A 21223-nucleotide genomic window follows, 5' to 3' on the forward strand; every position below is an offset into this window, starting at 1 on the left:
TGTGAGGAAAGCGCAGGTACCACTTAACAGCCTAATAGGGACACAGGAGTCTACAACTAGGAGGCACTGTGTGGGCCTTCAGATCCAGAGTTCTTCTTTCACAGGCAACCATGTCACATTAACCTTTTCATAAACTGATCAAAACCCATTTTACAGCTAGTTTGATACTGAAAGGCCGTTTCAGAAATTCACTTCTTTCTGATGGTATAACGGGGTGGTCTGTCCCCTTAAAAGGTGTCGGCCAACCCTGTTAAGGGAATTTAGCTCTGGACCTCCTGATAATGAGGGAGTGAGCCATAGGAAGTTTAAAAGCTGCAGAGGAAAGGGTTGAGAGAGAAGACTGAAGGAATAGTTTAAGAGAAGGAAGCAAATGGTGAGTTAACTGCTTTCTGCCAAAGGAAGCCAAGCTGCTAGGCTGAGAGCCAAAACCAAAAGGGGTCCTCCTCAAGTGCCTGGAAAGAGGCAGAAGGGTATGGTTTCATTTATTTATTTGTTTCTTTTTTTTACTTTAAGGGCTGTAATATTGAAGGAGCCCCTCAAGGGTAAAGCCACTTGCAAAAGGCAGCCAGCTGGATAACCTGCTCACAATGGTTAGAAGCCTTCTTTAATTTCCAGTCTAAACTTATTTATGACCACATGAGATCCATTTGTTCTTGTTTTAACATTGTGCTTTAGCTTTTGCCCTTCTCTCTGACTTTTGTCCTCTTGTTGTGTTTGTAGAGAACAGTCACAGCCCCTCTCAGTTTTGATTTGCTAAGCTAAGCAAGCCAAGGTCTTGTGGTCTACTTCAGTAAGATAAGAAGACCAGGGGAATGGACAGCCTATTAGTCCTCCTCTGGACCTACTCCAATTTGAATTCACCTTTCTTGAAGACAACATGGTTAATCAGAATTGTACCAGTGCTCCAGAAGGGACTCAGCAATGCCTTGCATAATAGCATTAGTAATTCTCTACCCCTTCTGATTCTCATCTGATACATCCTAGGGTCATATTTACCTGTTCCACAGCTCCATCACACTTGATAGCTCAGAGTCACTTCATGATAGGCTAGTGCACTCTGGTTTTCCCTTTCCTTGCCATTTCTAATCAATGAGCTCCTGAATTATTTTAATTAATCTTTACTGGATCCTGTAGTTTTCACTCTGCATCTCTTTTCTTCTATTACTCCTGCCCTAAAGAGTAACTGTATTATATCCAGTCCTTATTTGTATTGTTGACATCTTCATATTAAGAGCAGATTTCATTAGCATGCTCACATACTGCAGTCCAGGGTTATTAGTGAAAGCATTAAACAATATTGTTCCCAAGACTGCTTTCTGAGCAATTTGGCTAGTAACCTTGTGCCATGCCAAGAGCTTTCCTCCCAACAGAACCTTTCTTTTCTACTCCTTGGACAGCTTTTGTATTAATCCCCATCTTATTCAGTTTAACTAATTATTTCTCATGTGGCACTTTATCAAATACTTTAGTGAAGCACAGACAGATTAGGTTTGTTCCACTTTATCAGTTATCTTCTCAAAGAAAGACAGTCTGGCAAAATCTATCTTAGTTGACCCCTGTCTGTAATTTATTCTATTTTCTATTTACCTCCATATCTTCAGTTACAGGTTTCCCTCGCTTTATGCAAGTTCTGTATGTGTGAATTTGCTTATATGATAACCCTTTTTATTCCAAAAATTTATTATATGCTAGGTAAATTCACTCATATGCAGTCGGTATGGTAGAAGCCCAGAGTCAGCTGCTTTGTGCAGTGCATTGTGGGAGTGATGAGCACCAAAATATAGTCTCCTGTGTGGATCTATGCTCCTCGCTCATTATCTGTGACACGTATTTCTGTAGTTGCCATCCCCATTACGGTAGTGCCCTGTGCTTGTGTGTACTGTCTGCTGGTGGTGAGTACCAAAATTGTCTTGTAAAAGTGGTAGCTATAGGTCTGGGGGTCAGCACAGTTGAGGTCTTGGAACATATTCCTATTTGTTACATTGTAAAGTGGGTTCCCTTTCTGAGAATTTGAGATATCTGCCGTTTTCCAGGAACGCATGTACAGCATAAAGCGAGGGAAACCTGCATTCCATCTTTTAATATTTGTTTTAAAACCTTGCATACTATCGAGATCAGACTAATGGACCTGTAGTTGCTTAGATCATTCTCCCCCACCCCTTTTTTAGATAAAGTTATTACATTTGCATTTCTCCAGTCAAAGTTCTGCCTCCACAATCAGATACAGTTTAATACATGATTTTGCTTTCAAACCTGCAATTTCATAGAAATATAGGATTGAAAGGGACGTTCTGAGCCATATAGTTCAGCCTTCTGAATTCACAAGCAACCATTCTCCTGAGGATTCTCCAAAATAGCTACTTCAAACTCACACATGAGAAGGCACAAAACCAAAAATATTAAGAACACCCTGTAGGTGCCATAGATAAAAGCAGAGGAGACAAGGGTCCCATTAATACCTAACCTTTGCAATGACAGAGAAGTAATCAGTTAATATGTGCTCAAAGGATAGCAGGAAGAGGGTATGCACCATGTTACAGAGAAAGTAAAAAAATCATATTCACTGCCAATCTGACCAATGGGAAATGTCTTCCTGACTCCAAATGTAGTGATCAATATGACCCTGAGTGGTTACATCTAGGGCTCAGGGTGTGAGCAGAATTTTGACTGAAGTGTGTTAGTGCTCCTGCCAGTACTTTGAAAGCTCAAGAGTTCATGGCTAGAGAGTCCTGCTCTCTCAGTGTCCAGTGCCACAGAGGAAAACATGGAAAAAGTGAGGGAGAGCAGGAAAGGAGAGTTTCTTCCTGGCTCTACAATTGACCAACACAATGCCTGAAGCAGGAGATTGACAAATACCTACCACACTGCAGAAAAAGCGATAGGTAGAAAGAGAATTATCTTTATACCCTAATATATGTCAGTTCTGTCAGAATTCTGGGATGGAATGAACCATTTAGAGGTTTGCAAAACTTCAGTTACCATAAATTTTCCTCTGCTGCATTGTTGTACCCATAGGCCGTCAGCTCCTACTGCAACATGGTTTGTATGGTTGATGGAGATGGTGAGTATAACCATATAAGCCTCATTCATAATATATTTGATGATTCTGCTGACCAACAGAGAGGATAGTTGCAAGGGAACATGAATCAAAAGTCTTCCAAAATTACACATTTTTTATACAGACATGCACACATGCATGTCTGTATAAAAAAAGCTGGCAAGTCAGTCAGCAACACGGAAGTCCTTAACTTCAGGAAAGCTGACTTTGACAAGCTCAGGAGGCTTGTCAGTGAGGCCCTAAGGGACCATGACCCCAGGGAGAGGGGAGTTCAAGAAGAGTGGTTGCTCCTCAAGGGAGCGATCCTCAATGCACAAGCTAAGTCTATTCCATCTCGGAGGAAAGGCAGAAAGAGGGCACAGCAGCCCCCCTGGCTCTCCAGGGACCTAGCAGACCTCCTGAGGCTAAAAAGAAAGGCCTACAAAGGATGGAGGATGGGAGTCACCTCCAAGGAGGATTATTCTGCACTGGTCTGGTCCTGCAGGGAGCATACCAGGAAAGCCAAGGCTGCAACTGAACTCCAACTAGCTTTGAGCATCAAGGACAATAAAAAGTCCTTTTTCAGATACGTGGGGAGCCGGAGGAAAAGCAAGGGCAACATTGGACCCCTGCTGAACCAGATGGGGCAACTGACAACTGACACCCAGGAAAAAGCCAACCTATTAAATGGGTACTTTGCATCTGTCTTTCAACAGTCCCATGGGACGCCTATGCCCACTACGGGACAGGGAAGTCTGGGTGAAGGTGATCCCCTGCCCTCCATTAATGCTGACCTCGTGAAGGAACATCTTGAGAAGCTGGATACCTTCAAGTCAGCCGGCCCTGACAATCTACACCCCAGGGTACTCAAGGAGCTGGGGAGCATCATAGCCCAGCCTCTAGCAGGGATCTTTGAAAACTCTTGGTGCTCTGGTGTAGTGCCTGAAGACTGGAAGAAGGCCAATGTGGTGCCTATCTTCAAGAAAGGGAGGAAAATGGATCTGGCTAACTATAGGCCCATCAGGCTGACTTCTATCCCGGGGAAGATCTTAGAAAAGTTTATTAAAGAGGCCATCCTTAATGGACTGGCTGACGCCAACATCCTATGGGACAGCCAGCATGGGTTTGTCGCAGGTAGGTCTTGCTTGACCAATCTCATTTCCTTCTATGACCAGGTGACCTATCACCTGGACAAGGGAGAAGAGATTGATGTCATATATCTTGACTTCAAAAAAGCCTTCGATCTGGTATCCCATGATCACCTCTTGGTGAAACTGGCCAATTGTCACCTTGGGTCCACCACGATCCACTGGCTGGAAAATTGGCTCTGTGGTCGGACCCAGAGGGTAGTAATTGATGGAAGTCACTCATCATGGTGTCCTGTGACCAGTGGGGTCCTCCAAGGCTCTGTCCTTGGACCCATACTGTTCAACATCTTCATTAATGATGTGGACACTGGAGTCAGAAGCGGACTGGCCAAGTTCGCCGATGACACCAAACTTTGGGGCAAAGCATCCACACCAGAAGACAGGAGGGTGATCCAGGCTGACCTGGACAGGCTCAGCAAGTGGGTGGACGAGAATCTGATGGCGTTCAACACTGATAAATGCAAGGTTCTCCACCTTGGGAAGAAAAACCCACAGCATCCTTATAGGCTCGGCAGTGCTATGCTGGCTAGCACTATGGAAGAAAGAGACTTGGGGGTCATCATTGACCACAAGATGAACATGAGCCTGCAGTGCGATGCTGCAGCTAGTAAAGCGACCAAAACGCTGGCTTGCATCCATAGATGCTTCTCAAGCAAATCCCGGGACATCATTCTCCCCTTGTACTCAACCTTGGTGAGGCCACATCCAGTTTTGGGCTCCACAATTCAAAAAGGATGTGGAGAAGCTTGAGAGAGTCCAGAGAAGAGCCACACACATAATCAGAGGTCAGGGAAGCAGACCTTACGATGACAGGCTGAGAGCCATGGGGCTCTTTAGCCTGGAAGAGCGCAGGCTCAGGGGTGATCTGATGGCCACCTATAAGTTTATCAGGGGTGACCACCAGTATCTGGGGGAACGTTTGTTCACCAGAGCGCCCCAAGGGATGATGACTGGGTCGAACGATCATAAACTACTACAAGACTGTTTCAGGCTGGACATAAGGAAGAATTTCTTTATTGTCCAAGACCCCAAGGTCTGGAACAGCCTGCCACCGGAGGTGGTTCGAGCGCCTACATTGAACACCTTCAAGAGCAAACTAGATGCTTATCTTGCTGGGATCCTATGACCCCAGCTGACTTCCTGCCCTTTGGGCAGGGGGCTGGACTCGATGATCTTCCGAAGTCCCTTCCAGCCCTAACATCTATGAAATCTATGACATTGTCTGGCTCTGAATTAACTGGGCAATTACTATTTATTACTACTTTAAGCCTCTTGAATTCTTCCCAATATTCCATGCTTTTCTCATTAGGTATATCAGCTGCTTCTGCTGTACAGGTACAGCCTGTTCCCTAAACTATCTCGTATGTCTTTATGAGACATTGCCAATATATACGTTCTAGGCCAATGAGGCCTACATACTGTTACACTTGCTGGGGTGGCTGAAGAAATAAAATGCCATTGGAAGGACCTATATGTGCATGAGAATAATTTACAAACAGGAAATAGCTGAAGTGTCACAGGAAAGATTGTTCTTATAATATTTTCAATCTTGTTTTAGAGTCTAGTCTAGGTGGATTGGAGAAGCCTCTGGAATAAAACTCAATCCTGCAGTTCAGGTACAGCTGCAAGTGAACTCAACAGAGTTTCACTGGCTCAGCCCAAGTCCACATTTTACCATCTGGGTCCACTACTGTGGCAAGGAATTTGGCACCTGGGGCAAAGCCTGCAATGGCAGGTCACCCTCGCCCCATGCACAGATCCAGGAGGCACACACCCCGCCTATGCTTGCCCAGGACTACATGCAGCGGCAGAAGCTGCCTTCTCCCCGTCCCCATGTCAACCCAAAAGAGCCACTTGCGGCTCTGTCCCGTGCCCCACCCCAGCTGGGCAGCACCTGTTGGTGCTCCTTCGCTTCCGTGCCCAGGGAAGTTGCTGCACTCACCTCCCCTTGATACGGCACTGTCTGGGTCAATGCCTTTACTGTGTATAATAAAATATATAGACATGATATTCAATTTCATGAAGTCCATGAATGTATCATAAACCACATACTTTGCTCCATTAAATCCTGACTTTACTGGAGGGGTTCTGAATAAATATGGAAGTAACTTTGTCTCAGTAACTAGGGTCATTAGTTTGGAGAACAGAAAACCAAACTGGGATTTGATAACAGGCTTCAGATACCTGAAGGTCAATTATATAGGATGGAGATGGCCTTTCCTCTCTGGCTGTAGGAGTCAGGAAAAAGGGCCTCAAACTGCAGCAGAGGAAATTCTGATTGGAGATTATAATGAACTTTCTGATTTATGAGGGTGGTCAAGCACTGGAACAGGCTAATGAGAGAAACTGGAATCTTCAGCCCCAGAAACTTTCAAGAGCAGGTTAGATTAGTTATTCTCAACCAGCACGCCACAATGTCCTAGGGTGCCTTGAGATTCTTTCAGGGTTGTAGTGGGCTGCCACACAATGTTAACACTGTTAGGTGTGCAAGCATGATTCACAAGATAAACCCAGATTTCAAACAGGAATTCATAATGTTAAAAACATTCTCACCTACAGTGGTCTTTCAGTGGAGTTTTTTGTAACAGAAGAATTGTTTTATTTTCCTGTGGTCAAAAAATGAGTGAAAATTAAGACTGGCATTTTCCAAGGGGTGCCTTGAGTCTAACATACATATATCTCAGCAATTCCTTGCAGTTGAGGATGATTGTCTTGCATGATTGCTTTTATCTGTGGGTCCAAAGATGGCCAATGAAGCCAATCCAGGATGGACAGATTCTGTTACAACTTGACCATGTGTTTCCATAAAGTGTGGGTGGCTCTGGATTCTTGATTTGGATGGTGACATGCTGTTTCTGATGCTCCCACTTTTCTATCACAGTATTGTCACCATGGGGCTTCAAAGTACTGAGATCCTTGCAGCAGACTCTTCCTTCATTTGGGACAGTCCTGGATAGTCTCCCATGAGTTGATGTCAACATTGCATTTTTTTTCAAGTTGGCCTTGAGGACTTTCTTGAAGCACTTTCTCTGCCCTCCTCTTGAGCATACATCTTGACTGAGCTGGGAGAATAACACTTGCTTCAAGAGTTCAGAATTGGACATCTGGATTACATGGCCAGCCCAGCAAAGTTGATGTTGGATTATCATCACCTCTGCTCATCATGTTTGCTTGCAAGAGAACACAAATGCTGGTGCACCTGTCTTCCCACTGGATCCGAAGGATCTTCCATAGACCGTGTTGATGGTATTTCTCCATCAACTTGAGGTGTGTCCTGTACACTGCCCATGTCTGAGCTCCATACAGGAAAGTGGCTGCTTGATAAACCATGAGCTTGGTTTTAGATCTGATGTCACTATCTTTGAACAGCCATTTCCTCAGGCATCCGAAGGCTGCGCTTACACTTTCGAGATGATGTTGGATTTCATTATCGATGTCAGCCTTTTGCAAGAGAGCTTCCAAGCTATGGGAAATACTCAATGTTCTCCAGAATCTCACAATAAATCTGAATTATCAGAGGTAGGGACTGCTCATTATGGACTTGTTGATGAAAGACCTTAGTCTTCTGACTGTTAAAGGTCAGTCCCATTTTCTTGTATACCTCAGTAAAGATGTTGACGATTGTTTCAAGGTCTGCTTCAAAGTAAGCACAGACTACAGCATACTCAGTGTACTGGAGCTTGATGATTGAGGTCAGAGTAGTCTTGGTTTTGGCTTTGAGTTGGCTGAGATTAAACAGTTCACCATCCATTCAGTAGTTTGGATCCATCCAGTCAGTAGTTTCCCTCCAACTGGAAGCCTGTTGGTGGTCAGATGTAGCATTGTGGTAAAGAATATCAAGAAGAGTGTTGGAGCAATGACACAGCTTTGCTTAACTGCCATTTTAACCTCAAAGGGATCTGTGACAGATCTGTTACTGAGAACTACCACTTGCATACTGTCATGGAGCAGGCAAAGATCCATACTTCAGAAGGATCCTCCACAGCACTTCTTGGTTGACAGAGCTGAAGGCTTTTATGAGGTGAAAAAAGGCTATGAGAGAGGTATATGTCATTCCTGGCATTTTACCTGCAGCTGGCAAGCAGTGATGATCATATCAGTTGTGCCTCTTGGTGCTCTAAACCCAAAATGAGGGTGCCTGTAGACATATGGGGACACTACTCCAATGTGCTGTAATTACAGCGTGTCAGAACAGATTCCATTTAATTGAGCTTGCTGGAGCATGCTAGCTAATTAGCACACTCCAGTAGCCTCCATGTCTTGTGTATTCAGTGTCCCATGCTTCAAAATAGCAGCAGAGGCACTTTTTAACCAAAGCAAGCTTCAGTTAAACTGCCCCAGCCACCATTTTGAAACATGGGACACTGAATACACAAGACGCTGTAGATGCTTTAATTGGAGCAGTTCTTGGAGTCACTCTAAAGTGCCCGCCCCCCACCCCTGGAGCATGTGTGCAGCTACCCTGAGCTTCTAGGATCAGATAGGAAGGAGATAGTTCAGGAGTGTTCTCATAATGATCTTTCTTGTGGTGGATAGCAAGATGATCCTTCTGTAACTTCTACAAAGGGGGATCTTGAGTAAAGTCAGACAGAGGGCATGGTAGAGATGAACCATACAGATTAAGGGTACATACAGCCATTACATTTAGATTGACCTACCAGGATTACGTTAATTTAAATGTCCATCTGTGCATTTGAAGGTTTGGACCCCTGAGGTCCCTTCCAGCCCTACTTCCCTATGATTCTATGAAGATATGATCTTTAATATGGAGGAAAACATGGGATGAAGATACAGCATATGTTCCTGACCATTATATATGTACAAAATTCCTTCATGCTCCTGACTGCTTTGAAGATTAAAGAACACAAAGCTATATGTGTTAATAGCGGTGATTCTCGGTAATGGATATATTGCAGATCCCTTTGAGGTTCAGACAGGAGCTAACAAGGCCCCCCTTGTTAGAATTATGGGTAAAAAATGGCAGACATAATATTACTTCACCTGAGGTGAATGACCTTAGACTTGAGAACAGTTTAACCTGATCTATCAAATGCTTATATGTGTTCCAAGCAGAGCCCTGAGGCTGGGAGAGCCCACCTGCTCACCCCGGCCCAAGGGCTGTGCTCTTTCTACCCCCACTGCCAACACCAACTAGGCTATTTGTTTAGTATCCCAACCTACCTGACCCTGGATGCACAACCCTATTGCAGACCCACCAACCCCACTTCTGATCCCACCAACCCACCTGCAGATCCACAACCATCCCCACCCTGAGTTACTTACACCAGGTTGTCTGTACAGCTCCAAGAACTAGTGAATGGCTGTACACATTGCTCACCATTTACATGGTGAATGGCTATATGGCATCCTAAGGCAGAGATGCTTAAGCTTTCATGAGCCTAAGCTTAATGCTCTACATCAGGGGTGTCCAAACTTTTTGAATGTGGGGCCGGATCACAAACTTTTTATCACCCAGTGGGCCGGCGAGCCGTATTCAAAGACCTCACAGGAAATGGTATCACATCAGGAAGTGATGTCACATGACCTTTGACACCAATGAAGTTGCAGGAAGTGACAATGAAATGGGTCTGGAAATGTGGTTTAAAATCCAAAATAAAAACAATATAAAAGCAAGAATGAAATAATACCAAACACTTGACTACAATAAACACTTTCACTTCTACTCACTTCTCAATGAATGAAAGAAGCATAATGCAAGTCGTCAGATCAAATGTGGAAAAGATATCAGCCAGAGTGGAAACTAATGAAAGCAACAAAATATGGGCATTTTTGAGAATAATCTAGACTATTTATACATAGGGTGACCATATATCCTGGACTGGCTGAGACAGTCCCAGATTTTATATGTTGTCTCAGTGTCCCAGCCACTGGAGAAAATTTAATCCCCAGCCTGGGGTGCTGGCCAGGCTGGGGATGCTGCATGTGCTCTGTCTGCCCTGTTCTGACTCATGGCTCTGGCCCCATTCTGGCACCTGCTGCTGTATCCTGGTTGTGTGCTGCTGGGCTAAGTCAAAGTCAGCTGCATTGCAGTCTGGCCTGATCACATCCTGCCCTAAGCGGAGAGGGGAGTGTGAGGCTGGGGCTAGCTGCCCCTGCCCAGCCAGGGACTCATGGACAGGATGCAGCTGCAGGTGTCAGGATGGGAATAGGGATAGGGCCAGAGGTGTGAGTCAGACAGAACCCATGCAGAGCCCCCAGTCTGGCCAGCGCCCCAGTCTGCAGCCTTGGCTGTGGTGAGAAAGGCACTGTGTTCCTGACAGCTGTTCTGGCTCTGCTCACTGCCACACACTTCAGCATGTGTGCATGTGCACATGTGTGTGCATGTGTGCCCTCCCTTGTATCTCTCCATCCTGGATGCCCCAGTCTGAGGGACAAATGCAGCCTCTGGGCCGAGCTCCTCCTGCCTCCAGCAACCGCACGCCCCGCAACTCCGGCCCGGCCCCCAAGGCGCCCCCAGTTCTGTGTGGGAACTTACCCTGTGCCTCCATCTGCCCTGGCCTGGCCCTGAGGTGCCCCCAGCTCTGTGCGGGAACTTACCTCATGCCTCCATCCACCACGCATGCGGGCAGGGTGTGGGCCATGCTGCAGCTCCCCTGGCCATGTGCCAGGGGCAAGGGGCAGAGCCAGAGAAGAAGCTGCATGCGCTGTCCCCAGCTCATCTAATCAGGTGGCCCTGCTGCTGCGGTGGGCCAGATAAAATGGCTTGGTGGGCTGTATGTTGGACAAGCCTGCTCTACATTGTGGGATGGTTTAGTTGGGGATGATCCTGCCTTGAGTAGGTGGCTGGACTAGATGACCTCAGCAGGTCCCTTCCAGCCCTACTTTCCTATGAAGATATTATTTTTAATAAGGAGGAAAACATGGATGAAAATACAGCATATGTCTCCTAACCATTATATATTTACAAAATTCCTCTTGTACCCCTGACTGCATTGAAGGTTAAAGAACATAAAGCTATTTGTGTTAATAATATGAAATTTTCTGGCTCTGTTTTTAGGAACATGATTTGGTGCTTGATTGTCTTTTCACTTGCCAGCACCAGACATAAATCCAGATCACTGAAGTCAGTAGAGTTTCCTCAATGGAAGCCTGAGATAAATGAATAAGTGAGCCTATTATATTTTTCAGAACCAAACATATCTATTTCTGAGTATTACACAGACTATGCTAGCTTTTTCATTGCTACAAAGGAATTATAATTGACAAGGGGCAGAACCTCATGTGAAAGATGATTTAAGTCTCCTTCCTTCACAGAGAAGAAACTACTATTCCACTGCCCACCATTTCATATATTTTATGCTAAATTAGTGACAAGAATATTTGTGAAAAAATGTCTGCTTTACACCTGTAATACAATTTACTTGCAGCAGCAGCTGTGTCTGTTTTGTGTAGGTGACAGGCTGACAAATGGATAGATTATTTCTGTTCCTTCTTCCATTTGAGAGTCATAAATCTAAAAAATATGGAATAGTTTTTATACTACTTGGTTGCCTTTTAAGATTTTAAAAGAAAGATCTAAGATGGCAGAGAAGGCAAGTTTCAAAATGTAAATGAAGGTGTAGACTGGGACATCTGACTGTCAGTCACCAAAATTCACAATCTCTGTTAAATTGATGCACATGCTTTGTCAAACCTCAGTTATATCCAATTCATCTAGTCTAGTGAGTGAATGTATCCAGGTTGGGGAGGAGACTGGTTGATAACTAAGCAGTTATGTAGTTTGTGGTGGTGGCATAAATACCCATTTAACCATTTCTCATTTAAAATTAATGCCAATTTTCATATTTATACCATTACAATCTCTACACCAGAAGGGTCTGATATTAAGAGTTATACCAAGTATCTAAGTAACCTCATTTACCTCATTACCTCATTTATTTATGTATTTATATATTTTTTTACATTTTTTTTCATTTAAGGCATATACCCAGCTTTCCTATTGATAATAAACTCTGCAACAACTTCAAATGTAGTCACAGTAAAAACCTTACCATTTTTTAATACCAGTCAAACAGGAAGTTCAATATGTAGCAATTGGTCTCTACCTCTTCAAGTTGCTCTCTGGATTTAGTGTTTTCTCCACTGAGATGTATTTGTCCATATTGCTAGATGGTTGGCCCTTTTTTCTAAATTGGTACTATTTACAGCATATATCCCCATCTCCATGGAGGTCCTGTATTAAGTCTGAAATGTGAGTATCTTGATGCAATGGTTTCCCAAGGGGAAAAATGGTTAATTTCAACACAGACTCCCAGATACACATGTTCAGATATACAGACAGTGTGTTAAATCTGTGTTTGTGCTGGTAGCAAACTAAAGCCAGTGAAAATGTCACCCTGAAACACAGCAAAATATCTTCAGGAGGCAGTGATATCAGGAGAAGAAAACATCTCAAAACCGCTGACAGGATTTGAATGCCAAATCCCTCACTGAGCACAGAATAAAAATATTGTTCAGTTTTTAATTTTATTTGGCTGTTCTAATGACTGTAAAACTATTTTTAATGATAAAGTTGTCATTTGCATCTGTCTCTCTCTGAATACATTTAAGTAACCTGGGTCCACATTTCTTTTCTAAAGTATAAAAATTACATAATCAGAGGGCATTTAAGTCATCCATCAGTATATTAAAGGTCATATTACAATAAAAGATTTATACTTGTCTAGTTACTCTGGAGATGTCCTTTTATTCATAGCCTAAAAATGGAAACCAGGTTGTATAGCAATGTGAAGGTCCTGTTCTTTAACTGTGTGATAACCTCTCCATCACCAGAGAACCTCCTTTTCCCAGGCAATTTAAGGAGCATAAGTTACTATGTGACCACAGATGAGCCCTCTGGAAAGCCAACAATTTAGAAGGCCTTGCTTTACAAAGTTGTACCAGCATAGCTGCGTTAGTTAGGCACATGAAAAGATAATGCTTTTGATCACACCTTCAATGCAGCTCCTTCTGTCACCACATACCACGTGATGACTCATAGGTGCTGCTGCCACTGTGCCATTGACAAAACTGTGGTGGCAACAGCCCTGTAACAGACAAGCTCCTTAATCCTGAGCTGGAGAGCATCTAGATATAACAAGACCAATTCTTCTTTACTTCTCAGCATGACTAGCTGCAACAAGACTGTGGTGGGGACATTGCCATGAAGAGAAACTTACTGGAGGGAGGAGAGGCGCGGAGTCAGCAGGATGCCACCAGAGCACAGCCAACACACTGGACAGGGATCAGGGAGGACTGGAAGTGAGTCCTTTGGAGGGCCCAGAGTGGCCTGGAGCTGTTTGTAGACCCACCAAGGGCATGTGATGGCAGCCTTGAGAAGGGGCATACAGGGCTAATCTAAGCCCAGCAGGGCCTAGATACTTACCTGGGATGGAACATTGGATCCTGGATACAGCCAGCTGGGAATGGGACAGCAATGAACCTGAGGAGACAGAGAGAGAAGGATCCTTGGGCTGCTATGGACCCGAGCCAGAGAGACAGGAGCATACCTGGGAGCAAGGTAACCTGGGATGGGTAAAATTACAGGCCATTTAATGTACTCCATCCACACTGGACTTTTCTAACATAAGAACGCAAAACAAAAAACTTTACCATGACAGGTGAGCTCGTTCTTAGGTGTGGTCTGGAATTAACATTTGTGGTTGGCATAAGGCGGGGTGTAGGGAAGGCAGAGCCCCAAAACAGGAAGCTGGATGGGAAAACTGAAGGAGGGAACCAGGGGAGGCAGGACTTAAAACCATCCTCCCGATAACAAACTTATTCCAACAAGACATGGCAGGCGAGAACCCCTAAGGACCATCCAAGACATCTGACTGGACAACAAGCTGTCAACCATTAAGGAGACAGTGGCACCTGAAAAACCAGTAAGAGCAAAATGCACTAGTGAGTGGCACAGGAGGTTACAAAGACAAAGATTTTTACTTTTCCACTGCCAACAAGAGAGGAAAAGTAAAGAAGGAAAGATGAAGAAGACAAAAGTCTTCCTGGCTGCATCCAGATAACTGCAACCATGTGGTATGTGGCACCACATACTGCATATTCAGCTGTTCTCTGCACTGCAGGAGAGCAGCACATATGGCTGCTGGAGCCAGCCCAGTGCTGGCCCAAGCCTCCCCTACACCACCCAGGGTAACCTGACATGCACCAGAGGGTGTGTGGCACAGGCATTCCCTGGGGACAACTAGCAGCAGCACAAGATATGACACTGCTAGTTGTCCTCAGGGAACCAACTGTCCATGCTTGAGTGGACACAGCCCCTGTGTAGATCAAAACAGGCCTAGATCTACATCACACCTCTGAAAGTCTTAGCTCTGAGGGTTTTAAAGAAACATAATCATGCATAGTTCTTCCACCAGCCCTCATGGAAAAATGTACATTTGGAGGGAGATTTAAATTTTAAAAATTTGGATATGGATCTGACTGCCATAGCAAGGGAAATTCTGGAAGAAGGAGGGGGAATCAACTGAGTTTGTGCTCCACAACCCTCAAGATTCCCCTTGAGGAGGAACCAGGTCTCCTTTCCCAGAAGGCATTTCAGAGGAGACTCAGGTAGAGGATAGTTGCTCAGCTGAGTCGGCTCCTCCTGTTGCTGTGCATCTGCCTGTTGAGGAGGGGGAAAAGGCAGCATCCACACATGCACCCACACCCCAGAAGTGAGTGGGCAGTGTGGTCTGGGATCATTTTGAGCTGGCAGATAATCCCACGTATGCTAGCTGCATGCACTGCTCAGCCAAAATCAGCCGGGGCAAGGGAACAAAACATGAGTACCACAGGGATGCTGATGCATCTCTGTAGGCACCACCCCCTTGCCCTTGCTCCTCCTCAGACTGGGACCAGTGGGAGCATGGCCAAAAAGAAGTCCCCCTCTTGCTCCAAAGCCCCCATCTGAAGCAGAGGCAGGCCACCCTGGAACGGTAGGGGAAAGACAGACAGAAAGGCAGAAAGGCAGACAGCGGGGTGCACTGCAATGGTGAGCAAGATCACCCAGACCACTGGGGAGATGTTTGCTATGGATGGCCAGCCCTTCTCCTTAGTTGAGTGGCCAGGGTTCAGGTGGCTCATGGCACCATCGTACCAAGTGCTCGCACATACCACCTTTAGCAGAACGGTGGTGCCCTGCCTGTATGAGGCATGCAGGAAATACTTGAGGGAGGAGCTGCGCTAGGCAGGGCCACAGGTAGCCTAGCACTTCACCTCCGACATCTGGAGCAGCTAGGGTGGCGATCATGCCTACCTCTCCCTCACAGGGCACTGGTGTGATCAGTCAGGCCGTCAGTGGCCTCTCCTTCAAGCTGAGGTGCTGGATGAGTCCCACATGGCAAGGGAGATCACGGTGGCCATGAACCGCATGGTGCAGGGGTGGCTCGCTGGGCAGAGCGAGCTCACCTGCAGGTTCATGGTCACCAATAATGGGGCCAATATGGTCAAGGTGGTCCATGATGCCAACTTTCATGGCATCTGCTGTGTGGCACACAAGTTCCGCCTCATTGTCAGGAATGCCTTGGAATGGGACGGGGCTGCCGGTGACGGCACCAGCACCACCAGCAAGCTCATTTCCAAATGCAGGAAGGTGGCAGGCTAGTTCCACCAGAGCATCGGGGGGGGGCAAGATGCTTTGGGACAAACAGGCAGAGCTGAATATCCCTCAGCACAAAAGCATGCTGGACATGGAGACCACTTTTCACAGACAAGCCTATGAACTACACTTCAGCAACCTCGTTACAGGTACAGAAACTCCTGGACTCAATATAGACACTGGAATTCTGACACGCTACAACCTGCCAGACATCTGACTCCCCAGGTACCTCTGCACTTTTGCCTGTCCCTCACCCCCTGATGCCTCCATTTCCATTTTCACTGACTAGCTTTCTTGCCTACATTGCATGCCATGCCAGCCTCTGGCTTCTTTACTATTTCTTCCATCCAGGAACAGCACACAGGCACACCAACTACAGGTGCTTCTTGAGCCTGATGAAGGGTTTTTCAACCTGAAACCTTGCTAAGCTATATTTCTGTAACTGTTCTGTTGGTCTACTAAAATATACCAGATTGACCCAAAGAACCTTGTCTGTCAGTGCCATGTCCTTAAACTAACACCCCTAGCATCTGCCCCTGGTCAGCTGACTGGAAGGAAGCAGGGTCCTGGGCACATCTAAGACCCAGGGCTGGGGCTGGCAGGGAGAGTTCTCTGGCAGCTGCATGAAAGGAAAGAAAGACTCTGACTGTTTGGCTGCCTGCGATGCTGGTGCTACTGTGCTGGTTACTTTCCTGTTGTTATTTAAAGTGGTGCAGCTTGAGGTGCAGTTTCCCAGAAACCCCTGCACCTATCTCCTTGAAACTTGGTAGAATCTGTGGCCTCAGCAGGGGCTACTATATCTGCTATTTTCATTCAAATCAGGCAAGAAATGACAAAGTTTTAGGCAGATTCATGATTCCCCGTTATAGCCTATCGGCAAAGTGTCAAAACAACAAAACAGTTTTGACGAAACAAAATGAAACAGTGCTTTGAAACAAAATGAAACGAAACATCAAAATGAAACATTGTCCCTTCAAAACGGTGTAATGGAAGTCGAAATGAAACGGTGCTGTTTCACACAGCCCTCCAGCCTCTTCTTTAAAATCTCCATGAAATGGATTCCATAGCTCCCTTACTATTCATACAGTAAGGAATTTTCTTGGGATTTAATCTAAATCTGCTTTGCAATAATTTATACTCATTACTTCTTGTCTTGCATTCTGTAGTAAGTGAGGACATTTTTTCTCCATTCTCTTTGTGGCAACATTTCAATATTTGAAAACTGTTGTCTACTAGTACAGAAGTGGTTAACCATATTAATCTGAAGTGGTGCACATAAGTTTTTTTCCTTTTCTCCGCAGGTATCTGTTTCCCCAAACTAAGTATACCTAGCTTGTTCAAGCTTTCCTCAAATTGTTCACTTATCAACAACCTTATCTTCATCATTCACCTCTGGATCTTCTCTAGTTTACCTACTTCCTTTTTAAAGTACTCCAATGAACCAGTGCTGAGGAGAGTGGTACTTTCACCTCCCATGTTCTATATGCTATGCTTCAGTTAATGCCACTATCACGTGCTTCTTTTGAAACAGCATCACACTGCTGCCTCATACTGAGGCTGTGATGCAGTATAACCCCAGATCCTTCTCACCAGTGCAATCTGTAGCACCTCATTTATGTTTGCTGATTTTCATTTTGTTGTTTCACTGTTAGAGTTTTCCAAGTTTTCAAGATTCATTTAAATTGTAGCCCTATCCTGCAAAATGTTTGCAACCCTTTCTTGTTTAGTTCATCTGCAAACAGTATCAGTATACTCTTTGTTCTTACATCTATCTCAATCGCAAAAATATTAAACACTACTGGATCAAGAACAGATCCCTATGGATCTCCATTTGAGACCTCCTGATAGTCTAACACTGCTCCAGTAATAGTTGCCCTTTTCTCATAGTTATATCATGTATCCACCTAAAGGTAATTCTATATAGCCCACATTTCTCCAGGTTACTTCAGAGACTGGCATGTGGGCATGTATCAAAAAGGCTCACTAGTATTCTGGATATATTATGTCCATCACATTTTCCCTGTTCACCAAAGCAGATACTCTATTAAAGAAGCAAAAGAAGTAATTAGCCATGGTAACCTGAAATCAGGCAGAAGGTAGGGCAGGGTGATACTTCAGGGTACATGCAGACATTACATTTATAGCAACCTAACTAGGGTTAGATCAATCTAAGTGCCAGTCTGTGCAGACATTTGGGGAGGTCAAATTGGACAAAAAATGGTGGGCTTGATCGAAATTAGTTTACCTGAGGAGGTGAACTAAGTTAGATTGGGAATAGGTTAGACTGATGTAGTGAATGCGTGCACACATTTGGAGTCCAGCTCTGGGGCTGGGAAAACCCAGCTGCTTACCCCAGCCCTGGGGCTGTGCTCTTCCACATTGATTTTTTGCCATTCTCTTTATCTTTCCTCTGTGCTAGCATACCTTGATGTTGAACCTCTTGATGAAATTCTTTTTTCCTTTGATTTGCCTATCCCTGAGATGTTGCTTACTAGTCATCTCCAAGGGTGGGGGTTGAAATTTTTTTTACTTTAAAGAAAATAAAAATCTAATAGCCTCAATTTGCTGTTATAACAAGGCAGGAAGAGTAATCTCCCTTACCTTTGAAACATAAGTTGTTGTATATCATGACCACTTTCTTCCAAATTTCTGACAAATTCCATATTCACACCCGTATCTTCTTCATCCTCATTGGCTAGAACCAGATGAGATGGGATGAAAAGGAAAGGGAAGAGGAAAGGAAGGGAAAGAATTGATAACTGATGTCTCCTCTCGCAGTTTCCTCACATTTCTCAAACACTAAGTTATCTTCTGCACCTGCCAGAACTTTCTGGGCATTTTATATTTTTCAGTATTTTCTTCCAATGGATACTGGGAGTGCAAAAGTTCCCATTAGTAATAATTCATAAATTTGGATATTCTTGCTACTGTTACACTGGGAGTCCAGGTCTGGGATCACTTGGGGGATTAAGGCTCCAATAAAGGCTGGGATGGGTAACTGGAACCTGAGGTTGAACAGGGTCAGGAATCCAGGTCAATCTAAAAGTGACATCCAGAGGAAGCCAGGAGATCAGAGAGCAAAGCCATGGAGCAAGCTAGAGGGAGCAGCAAAGCAAACTTGGATCAGGTTGCCCTGTTGCCCAGGCACTTCCTGTTCCAGGTCAGGGGTTTATATGTGGGAAGTGGAGGGTCACCTGACCCCAGATGGCCACTCTGGTGATGGATTGGATGGAGGGTTAGGCCCTACTGGAGGTAGGGCCAGCTGTGACCAGCTTTAACCACAAGGTGCTCTGCTGTCAGGCCAAGGCCCCAAGTTTGAGGCTGTGCCCTGACATCTATGTGCTTGAAGAATGGCTCATCCATCTCCTCTTCCTAATTACTTTATAGTAGACCTCCACCCTAATCTCACTACTGTTTACCCCCTCCCCCACCCCCTTTTACTTTTACCCACATACATGCAATAGATCTATCTCTTTCTTCCACTTTGACCTATTTACAGTGATGCTGGAAATAGAATTCACATCTGTAATGTGTAAAAAGACTAACTTCCTAAGGTGCTTCCTCCATAATCTTCCCTTCTGCAAACTCTTTTAGGTTCAATAAAAATTGAATCTTTCCTTTCAAGGATTGTTGTGGTATATTTTGCAAGCATTTGTTTACTTACTAAGGCCAGAGGTTACTAGTACATCTCCTGTAATATAGACAGGTATTTTTCACAAGCCCATTGTTTTCTGACTTATCCACCCCTTTGTTGGGTTCACTGGTAGTTCCCAGAAGGTTGTGTTGTGATGATCCAACATTGCCAGATAGCAACTTCTTTCTCTTTTGCCTTTGCTGTTTCCTGGATATGTTCACTTCCGAGTTGCTTTCCTGCTGCATTGTACAGACCTGGGAAGTACATCCTGTGCATAAATTCCTGATTCTCCAGTATTATTCCATGTCCTGTTCTCTGGGTAGACTGTATCAGCTATAACTTACTTTTCAAAATGTTCCTTCATTTTTCTGATCACAATTCTTGACTTTTAGATAGGCCATCTTCCAGAAACTGGAGTAGTAAGATCTGGAGTTTGTTTTGCTCTCTCAAGCACATCATCCTGTTCTATACTCACTAAATTGCCTAGAGCATGCCAGCAGAAAGATGAAGGCATTTCAGCATATTGATAGACTGTATCCCCTGTCCCACAAAGTTATTTGCACTGCACTATGGAAAGTATGATCTGCTCAGAGTTTCTGCCACCAGCAGTGACTTAACAACAGACACGGTAGTCAATAATATGCTTGTGGTCAGACTCCACCTTGTACCTACAGATAAATTGCTAGACTTGTTCCATTGCAAAGAATGTAGCCAGTAGCTTCATTTCCATCTTAGAATATTCCTTTTGTTGTCCATCAGAGTGGAGCAGAACACAACAATTCTAGTTGCTCTGTAGGGTTGTGGCTGTGGGTCTCTGACCATTCACATTTTATTACATTAGCTTTTTCAAGGGTTTTGAGATTTCTGATAGATGTGTCCAGAGCCTAGAAAGGCAGCTGGTCTTCCCTAAAAATTGTCAGATACTATTCACTGCCTTGGATCCCGCCATTTCCTTTATGGCTGTCAGTTTCACAGGGTCTGGCCAGAGTCCCTCAGAAGTCAATAGATACATCCTGAAATCTATGTCTTCAATTTCTGCTAATGGGGAGCAACATATTTACAATGTTCTGTTTAGTTGTTTTAGATCAAGACAGGCCCATAGTTCACCTAAAGGTTTTTTTTCATCACTGGTAAACTTCTGATCCACTCTGCAAGCCTTAAAAATGGTGTTGTATTTTAGCAGACTTGCCAGGTTCTTCTTCAAGCGCGCCACCAAGGGCTCCGTGATGCTATGATATCCTGGATTGCACATGCGGGGGGGGGGGGGGGGGGGATCTATTTTAAAGTCAAATTGCCATCCATTTCCTTGAAATATGTCCGTATCCTTACATTATTCTGTTAGAAAACTAGACAGAATAACGGCAACTGTTCTCTCTTCTCCCTCATGATAAAAAGATTGTGTTGTATTTCAGTCATAGTTTGCACTGCCAAAATGTCCAGCAATACTCTGGCACAACAGAGCAATAAGGTCTCAAGCTGCAGATTTCTTAGTAGCATGCTGCATTTATCCAGTGCATCACCCAGCACTAAGTCACATTCCTCTGGCTTAATATTGCTTCTGGAAGTCCAGCTGGCAGCAGATCATTTGTTGATCTAATAGCATAGGTACAAATGAGGCAGCTGAATGGCTGGTTGCTATCTTTTGCAGTGTCGGTACACTGAGAGTTTGTCTATACTTCAGCAGCAGCTTGTTCTGAGGAGCACAGGCCCAAGCATGCCCTGCCTACCTGAGCCTGTTGACACTCTCCAGACCCAGAAGCTCTCAGTGAGGCTGCTCCATACTCAGCCTGACCACCTGCTCTCAAGTT

At 44.7% G+C, this 21223-nt stretch overlaps 1 long non-coding RNA gene across 1 annotated transcript in view; it reads right to left on the minus strand.

Moving 5' to 3' along the window:
- LOC132250938 (uncharacterized) overlaps positions 1-13631 on the minus strand; it is a 56122-nt gene extending 42491 nt beyond the window's left edge. Inside the window, exon 1 of the long non-coding RNA XR_009462665.1 lies at positions 13571-13631. This is a non-coding gene — a long non-coding RNA (uncharacterized LOC132250938). The remainder of the gene's footprint in view (positions 1-13570) is intronic.
- Positions 13632-21223: the final 7592 nt, after the last annotated feature.

This window comes from Alligator mississippiensis, chromosome 5 (assembly GCF_030867095.1).
Source record: "Alligator mississippiensis isolate rAllMis1 chromosome 5, rAllMis1, whole genome shotgun sequence".
Lineage (NCBI taxonomy): Eukaryota > Metazoa > Chordata > Crocodylia > Alligatoridae > Alligator > Alligator mississippiensis.